Genomic DNA, 9,438 nt, shown 5'->3' with positions numbered 1-9,438 from the left:
CCATGGCGCAAGAGGGGAGCTACTTGTGCGCAGATTCCTGCCCCACCCTCTAGGGAAGGGAGCCTGCTCATGGACACTACGCAGGAGCTGGTCACCGCTCTCAGCACGGATCTGGACGCAGCCGGAGCAGAGATCCAGTAGGTCAAGAAAAAGCTGATGAAGACCATCAGGGAGAAGGCAATTCTGGAGGCTCAGCTGAGAGGAGATCCAGTGTTACCCCCAGAGTACGACAGTGACGAGCCGAGGGAGTACTTGCCTGAGTCACCCCCTCGTAAGCGCGTTCACTACGGTAGAGAGGATAGATTTAGGAATTAAGATAGGAGTATATTTTCTTTCTAGGTAGGAGCTTCTAAGAGTCTTTTGTAATCGCTAGTTCGAACGATCTTAATAGTGTGTTAAATTAGATTAATGTGAAGGTATGCTTGGTTTTGTGACAATGGTGTGATTTGGATCTTTGTAATGATTGCGATAGGTTGTGGAGTGATCACCACAATCACATCAAGCTATTAATACAAATATATAGTTTAGTAAAAATTTTGGGGATGTCTACTTCTTTACTATCTTTATCTAACCCTTGTTCCTACCCTTTTTCCATGATTGATTTCATGAGTCTCCTTTTTCTAACCCAATCAGATGGTGAACACCAGGTCCGGGTCAGGAGTTGATCAGCTTGCAGTGCCGCGACGGAGGACGCGCAACAACACCAACCCCGATCTGCAACCAAGCCAACCACACCAGGCGCCACCCGCAGGGATGGAGCAGTTTCTCGCCACCCAGACTCAGCTGCTGACCAACATGGCCAACACTATCGCCAACATGCAGGCTCAGATGAATCAAGCACCACCACCACCTCCACCGCCAACTAGAGACAGGCACAGAGAGTTCATGAGTCACAAGCCTCCCACATTCTCTCACTCACCGGATCCACTTCAAGCTGATGACTGGATCAAGATAGTGGAGAAGATGCTCAACATCGCCCAGTGCACCGATAGGGAGAAGGTCCTTGACGCCTCAGGTAGACTGGAAGGGACCGCCGCAGATTGGTGGGATGCTTACATAGCAGCTCATGACAACCCCGACACCATCAACTGGCAGGAGTTCAGAAGCAAGTTCAGGGAGCAGCACATACCCAAGGGCCTGATAAAGCTCAAGAAACAAGAGTTCCTTGCATTAAAACAAGGGACAATGTCCGTGAGCGAGTATCAGGACAAGTTCATCCAACTGTCTCGTTACGCCCCTGCAGATGTCACAGATGATGAGGAGAAGTAGGATCACTTCAGGGAGGGTCTGATTGGTCCTATCAAGTATCAATTAATGGTGCACACTTTTGACAGTTTCCAAAAAATGGTGGACAATGCCATCATGGTGGAGCATGCTCGCAAGGAGATGGGTGAGCAGAAAAGGAAGTTTGAGCCCTCAGGGCAGATCAACAACAATACCCGCCCTCGTTACACGCCCCCACAGGGAACACCCTTCCGCCCAGGAGGACAGAATGTCAACTTCGGGTAGAGTCAGTACGAGCGCTTCAACCAACAGGGTCAACAGCAGCCGCAAGCTCAGCACGCAGGCCAGTCTGTGCAGTGTTCCAACTTCTCGCAGAATCGCTAGGGCACTCCTACGGGCACACCGATGAGAAACAATGCCCCTGCTCCCGCCGGTGGTAATGCTTGCTTCAGATGTGGTGAAGCTGGACACTATGCCAACTGTGGTACCAAGGGAAATGGTCAGAACACTCCAGGCCAGTTCAACAACAGCGGACAGAGGCAGACCCCGCAGCAGCAGCAACCTAGAAACAACAACCAAATGCCGCAGGGCAACAAGGGTCAGCAGAACTTCGTCCGCGGGCGTGTAAATCATGTTGCCGCAGAGACCGCTCAGGAGGCTCAGGATGTTGTGTTCGGTATGTTTCTTGTCAACTCAGCCCCTGCATCAGTTTTATTCGATTCCGGAGCATCGCATACATTCATCTCTGCTGAGTACGTTGCTAAGTACTCCATTCCCCTATGCACCATGCCTAGTTCCATGTTAGTAAATTCACTTGGGGGAAATATGAGGGCTGTGTATCGATGTCTCGGGGTAAAAATACAGATCATGGGCAAGGAGTTCTGTGCAAACCCGATAGTCTTGCCATCAAGTGGTATTGATATTATTCTCGGAATGGGATGGTTGACAAAGTACGATGCAGTGATTCACTGTTCCAAGCGATCAGTGGTTCTCACTAGCTAGGTGTTGTCGGTCAAAACCCACTGGCGAGCAGCGACAGGCAACATGAGGAGCCGGGAGGCTTCCGGGACTGCTGGTGGGCCCCGGTCCCTCGGTCAATGGCCCAGAAGTCCAGCACACGCCCTGGCTTGGTGAAGTGCTAGGCGTGCCACCTGACCTATACCTGATCAGGAAGGTGTAGAAACCGTTCGTCAGCTATTTTCCTGCGTACACAGCCAAATTAAACATTAGTCCGAGCCGTGATCGGCTCTGACAACGATCCCCAGATCAGCCAAAGAAGCCGACGGAGTCATTGTACTAGATTGGACCTTCGGGTACCTGTCAGAATCGGCTGAAAGAAGCCAATTGCTACACTTAATAGATCGGATCTACTAAACATACGAATGCTTCATATGAATCCGATAATAAAAGCATGTTCTGTAATTGCCAGGCTAATCCAATCTGCGACAGTAAAAGCTTTCACCGTATGACCGGAACATCCTACGCGTGGTTAAGCCTAACGAACATGAAAGATAACAATATGCTAATCCGAAGAGAGGCCTAAAAACCAACTTAACAAGTCGATTCCCGGAACAATCCCTCGTCAGGTTACCATAAGGCACCAAACATGCAGCCGGAACATTCAACCCGTTTGAAGGGCCTAATCACACGGATGTTAAACCAATTCCTTGTAACACAAAGAACTACCATAACAGATTAGATCTACTAAGCAGTAACAGAACAAGGTGCTGCCCTTGCACCCGAGATCGCGTACAAGAACAGCTAAACGATTACGAATAGCAAGCAAAACATGGATTTACTATTCAAGACCAATGCAACATCATAATCGTTTAAGATAACTAGTGTTGCTCGCTATAAAAAACGCTTCAGTACGAGAAACACAATGATAAATAGATAAAAGCAACGCTGCTCCGACCATATGGAACATGATCGGAGCAGCATGACGATTACCTGAAAAAAGGCCCTTGAGGAAGGGGTGGCGATGCGCCAAGAGTTTGTTGTGAATGATTGATTTTGCCTTTATTGAATCTCACGATACATATTTATAGTCTGGAGACTTGATCTTTTCTAACTAACCCTAGCTCATTACAACACAATCTCTAACTTACTATTTTTAAACTATCCTTAGATACACGGCCACCCTGGCCCTTGACACGTTCGCATAGAGGCCGATTTGCAGACCATTACGATAATTTCTTTCAGCCCATGTTGCTTTCGGCCCATCCCTTGGCCCAGTCAAATTATGGCGATAACACATGCCCCCCTGGTTTTGGCAATGATAATTCCGAAACCATTGCCTCCTCGACTTCTTAGACTTGTGCACGCTCATACCGCTTCCATGCCATTAGATGCGGACCTTCGACTTCCAAGGCCTGTACGCGTGCGCTGCCTTCCAATGCCGTCGGACGCGACCTTTCAACTTCTTCCTTGGGAATCGCGATAACACAGCTTCGCCTTCCATCTCTACCTTTATGAACTATTATCAGCGGATTTATTTCTACCCATCTTCTTCCCCCCGTGCATTAGTCATATCAACACACTCTGCATCCCCTGACAATGGCTTCTTTTTCCTCTGTTTCCTCCAATTCCCCTTCATCTTCTTCCATAATCTCCATCACTTCTTCTGACTCCAACACCTCCAGAGAGGCGACGCCGGAGTTTGATCCAATAGCTTCGTATGAAGCTCTCGCTCCTTTGCATTGGGACGCAGAGGAGTGGGACTACAGCACTTGGTCATAGGATGATTTGCCCCGGACCGACGATGAGGACCTCCAGATTCTCCTTCATGGGGACCTGGACGAAGACGACGATGAAGATTCCTTGGATGATGATTTCCTCTCTTTCTCAGAAGAAGATGCCAAGGAGACTTCCACCAACAACGACTCAGTGGCAGGACGATTCTTGCGTGGCAGATCATCGACTTCAAAAGACACCGGGGATGCCAGCGACGATACCAGCGATGATGGTGGTGACGGCAACAGCACCGGCGGCAATGATGGCAGCAGCAGCGATGACACCAGCGCGTCCCCCCCCCCCCCGTACAAACGCTGCAAGATCTTAGGGACTTACTGGTGGTAGTTCATAGGGTCTTCCTCTGTCGTGCGCATAGCCGGTAGATCGGCTTCTTCTGCCATAATTTCTTGTAAATGAACCCTTTTGTTTCAGTGATCCAGTGTTTAAAAATCCAATTTTTTAAAGTCCGATGGCATCGCATCGGCCTCTTTTCCTGAATTGCCGAATCCAATCTCAAACTTCCTTTATTCTGGATAAGAAAATCCCAAGAGCTCGAGTACCCTTCAAATGATCTTGTTAATAACAAGAGATAAAAAATCCCAAGAACTCGAATACCCTTCACATGATCTTGTTAATAACAAGAGTACTCCGCAGTCGACTTCTTTGCCTGCTGTTAAATCTCGATCCCCAATCAGGCCAAAAAATATGAGAACCCTGAAAACCCCGCAAAGAAGTCGAACCTGTTCTTTTAAGATCAAGAGACGTCTGCAATCATCCTCTCTGCTTTTATTGAGACCTAGATTTTGCAAGGCCCGATTATTGCTCCTAAAGTCGATGGTTTAACATCGGCTGTTCAACCTTCAGCCCTTTGCACTGACTGGCGCTGCTTTTTCTTTACGGATCTGGCTTGCTTATCTCGTCCCACCTTACAGCCTGATGCATTGCACCGGCTTCCAAAGTACCCGATAGATGCTAACCAGCAGTCTAGTATACCACGAAATACCGATCAGGCCAACTTGAGGTGTCACAAAGTACTTGAGTATATCCACTTGTAGCCCGATGTATCACATCGGCTTCCCTCATAAATACCCTAATTGGGTTAATCCATAGCCTGATGCCTTACATCAGCTTCATTACTCATCTTCCCACATGCTTGGGAAATATTTCTTGAGATGCTGACCATTGACAGCCACCGGAAATTTCACCCCATCCAATTCTTCAAGCATGTATGCGTTCCCTGGCAAAGCTTGATCAACTCTATAAGGCCCATGCCAATTCGGAGACCATTTACCATATGCCGCATCCTTAGTCCCCAATGGTAGCACCGCTTCCCACACTAAATCCCCAACTTGAAATTCCTTCGGTTTAACCTTCTTGTTGTACGCGCGGGCTACCTTGGCATTATTTTCTTTAATCTTTTCCAGCGACCAAAGCCTGAGTTCTGTAATGTCTTCCACATTGTCGCTCATTAGTGCTACATATTCTTCAGCAGTTAACTCATTCTGAAACTCTATCCATCTTGAACCAGCCGTAATTTCCGATGGCAATACGGCCTCCTGCCCATATACTAAATGATATGGTGAAGTTTTTGTTGCACCATGGCATGAAACGCGATAAGCCCATAACGCTTCCGATAATACTTCATGCCAACGCCGTGGATATTCATCAATCTTCCTTTTGATCAGCTTGATCAAGCTCTGATTGGACGCTTCGGCTTGTCCATTTGCTTAGGCATAGTATGGAGATGACCTGATCAATTTAATCCCCATGTCGGCAGCGAACTTTTTGAATTCATCAGATATAAACACCGACCCTCCATCTGTTGTAATGGTCTGAGGAATCCCAAACCTATGAATAACGTGTTCTTTGACGAAATTGATGACATCCCTCGACGTTACTGACTTCATAGGAACAGCCTCTACCTATTTGGTAAAATAATCTGTGATGGCCAAAATAAACTGATGGCCCTTACTCGATGGAGGATTAATCTTACCGATCATGTGTGACGTCCAGGTAATAAAGGATATTGACTCTAAGCTTTAGTGTAAAATAGGTATGTTTGTAACGGTAATATTAAGGGCTAGGGGTGTAGTTGTAATTTCTATATAATATAGGCCTTAAGTGTATGATGGGTGGTTTGGCAAGCAGCTTTGAAATCTAGGACAAATATAATGTTAGGTGCAAAAAAATTTATGCTATCATCAAGAGAATAAGCCCTAAGTAAGTGTAAGGACCTATCTGTAAATAAACCTAAGCTATAGGGTCTTTTATGCAAATAACTAGGGGATAAAAGTAACTTCCATGTTTACCTGAGGGCCTATTTATAAAAGTTCTTATCATCATGACATTTCATGAATATTTGCAAATATGTCAAAAAGTTGATCAAAACTTTGTTTGGTAAGGACAGGGGTAATTTAAATTCTACCTTGTTCAAAAATTCAACATGTAATGTTGTAAACTTTGAGGTTTTGAATTTGAGTCCTAAAGCAAGTTTGTAGAGCTTGAAAAATTCTACAACTTTCATTTTGGGACTTTTCTCATTTGATCTTTAGATCAGTGAGAATTTTTAGTTTACGAAGAGACCCCTGAGCTTTCAAAGTTTTCAAATCTGCCCTTGGACTTTTCCCCTTCATCCACCTCTGCACACCCTCTGCTTCCTCTGCTTCCCGTTCTGCCACCGGTGCAGGACCTCCCCCCTGGTCGCAGCTCTGCCCTCGCCGCCGTTCAGCCCCTCCTGCTCTCTCCCACGCGTCACTCTACCTCTGGCCGCCGCCGTAGCCCCTCCCCGGTGTCCTCCTGCGCATGCGCCACGGTGCTCACGAGCGCTCGCCGGCCGCCACCTTGCCGCCCGCCATCCTGAGCGCAGCCGTGGTCATCCCTTCCTCTATTCCTTTCCCTCTCTTTTGCAAACCCAGTGCTGCTATAAACCGACCGAATTCTCCTTTCCTCCAGCCGCATCGCTCTATCTTCTTCCCCGCAACCACCCAGCACCGAGCCGCCGCCGCACCTTTCCCTGCCGGAATCCGCCCCAACAGCACCACTCCGCCCAAATTCCGCTAGCCCAGTGCTTCCTCACCTTCTCCCCTTGCTCCCCAGCTTGATCTGGTCCAGCCCCGGCCACCCCCTCGCCGGAATTTCCTTCACCCCGATCCGCCGCTCACCAGAACTGCGGAGCCCAGCCTCACCGTCGGTAGCGCTCTCCGCCTGATCTCCGATTTCCCCAGGTACACAGATCGACTCTCCACCTCCCACTGGTGCTCATGCGTGTTTCCTTTGCCCGCGTTCACCGGCCTTTCGCCGGGAACGCCGGAGCTCCGATGTGGCCGCCGCACCTTCTCGCCGTCGGCCCTGTTCCACTGCTGCCCATCCAGTACACCCCCTTCCCGTGCACTCCCTAGGTCCTGTAGATCGTGTCTAGCCCGTCCCCCTCGCCGGAAGGCTTGCCACCGGTGAGAACACCACCAAGCCGACCGGCCGGCCGTCGCCAAAGTCGGGCAGGGACCCCTCTTGTGGCAGAACCAACCTGAATTATACCGGCTCAAGTACGTGTGTCTATTCCTGAGGCCTCCAACGTGCTTCAAACAGTATAATCCCTTGGCCTGTCGAGTAACGTCCCGATAAACCACCGATACACAGGATCAAATAAGGTTACCTCACACGAAGGTGAGTCCAGAGATACAGTCACCATCACATTTTACATCAGAAGGAAATTACTTTACAAGAGTTTCTAAAAGCAATATGAAGTTCCAAATTTAGAAAACTTATTACAAACTATTAGAGTTATGGTGTTTAGCAGCAGAAATCATACGCGATGATTTACGACACGTCGTCAAGATGAATGTCATGCTAAGCCCGGGCACGACATCACTCGGTATCATCAATGTTGGCCGGGGACAAATCCCATTCCACGGACCAACCGTCTGGAGAAGCACAGGGCCAAGGCAGGGGAAGAGTAGGGTCTTCAAAGACTTTACCTGAAAAACATAAACTAGCAAGGCTGAGTATACTAATACTCAGCAAGGCTAACCCGGGATTGGGTATACTTTAGCCCGTAACTAGACTCATGAAGGCATTATAAAGGTTCTGGGTTTAGTTTCAGCTGAAAAGCAACTAAGAATATAACCTACATTCAAATTTTAGCTTTCAGATTCTAGTTTGATTAGCCATTCTAGGTAAGCACCTACACTAAACAAACAAGTTATAGATTATCATCCATCAAAATTGTTCCATCAATAATGACACTTTTTACTCGATGTGGCAGAAGGGATAAGCAGTCTCATGCATCGTGAGAGGCGGACGATTCCTGAATCGAAATTCAACCTTGCAAGGTAAACCTAACACACACGCTTGGAACGTCCAACGATAGTTCCGAAGCAACCGTTTGCCTTTCATTCCGGGTCGTGGACAGGGCCACCACAAGCGTCTGCAGGACTATACGCACACCCTATATGTGCAGGACGTACGTCTGTAGCGCTACTACAAAACCCGTACTCCTGGTTGCCCTTGCAACACGTATTCCCACACATCGAATCAAGTAACCAGAAGAACCAAATACATGTGGTGGTCAAGATGTCCACTTGCCGGGCCGATTGGCTACTAGGCTTATCGCTTACCATATTTCGTGGTATGTGGATAGTACTTTCAAACGCTTAGCCACCACTACCACATGGTTCGGCCTTAACCACTTTTAACAAAACAGACAGGGTAAATATTCAGGCCATGATACAACACATGACCCTGTCCATCATCCTTATAGTGATTGCAGAATTGTAAACATGCAACTCCTATATCGCGCGAGTGACAGGAAATCACCCGACTTTTACCGGTCCTATTTAGCAGAGCATCTAAGTGATAAGGACTCGGGTACAATACATTGGATTCCTAAGATCTCATGCAACTAGGGTTTCACTTCAATTCTTAGACGTAATGCAGGATATATAATGTATAAGTGAAATGGTAATAAATTGAAATACTGGGATATGCATCGGGGCTTGCCTTTATTGGTGGGACTGAAGTCAGTAAAGTTAAGATCTTCCGAACTTTGGTTCGGGGCTTCAGTTAATCCTTGGTGACGTTCACTTGGTCCTCAGAAAAGTGCTCCGTAGATTCCTGGAAGATCTTGTAGGCACCGTTTGCGGAAGTAGTCGTATCTACATGCAATGCAACATTACATTCAAAATGTGCACATAAAACTATCTCAATTCACAATAAAGTTGCATTCTAACATTCACTTAACATACTACTCACATAACAATCAAAAAGATCTGAAACTAAACTTAGATAGAGCTTTAGGTGGATAACCAATTAAATTCGGCTACTCGTTGAAGATTACAGTAGAGCCGATTGGAAACAGCAGAGGTTTAGTCGATTGAAAGGTGCATCGGTTTCCTAATTGATCGATGAAAGCATCGATTACTTTAGCAGAGGGATGATTCCTAAAGCAGCTGTGTCTTAACTGAGATGTGCTTAAGTGTTATTCTA

The sequence above is a fragment of the Panicum hallii genome, chromosome 3, assembly GCF_002211085.1.
Source record: "Panicum hallii strain FIL2 chromosome 3, PHallii_v3.1, whole genome shotgun sequence".
In the NCBI taxonomy this organism is placed as follows: Eukaryota; Viridiplantae; Streptophyta; class Magnoliopsida; order Poales; family Poaceae; genus Panicum; species Panicum hallii.
Note: the sequence above shows the minus strand (reverse complement) of the source record.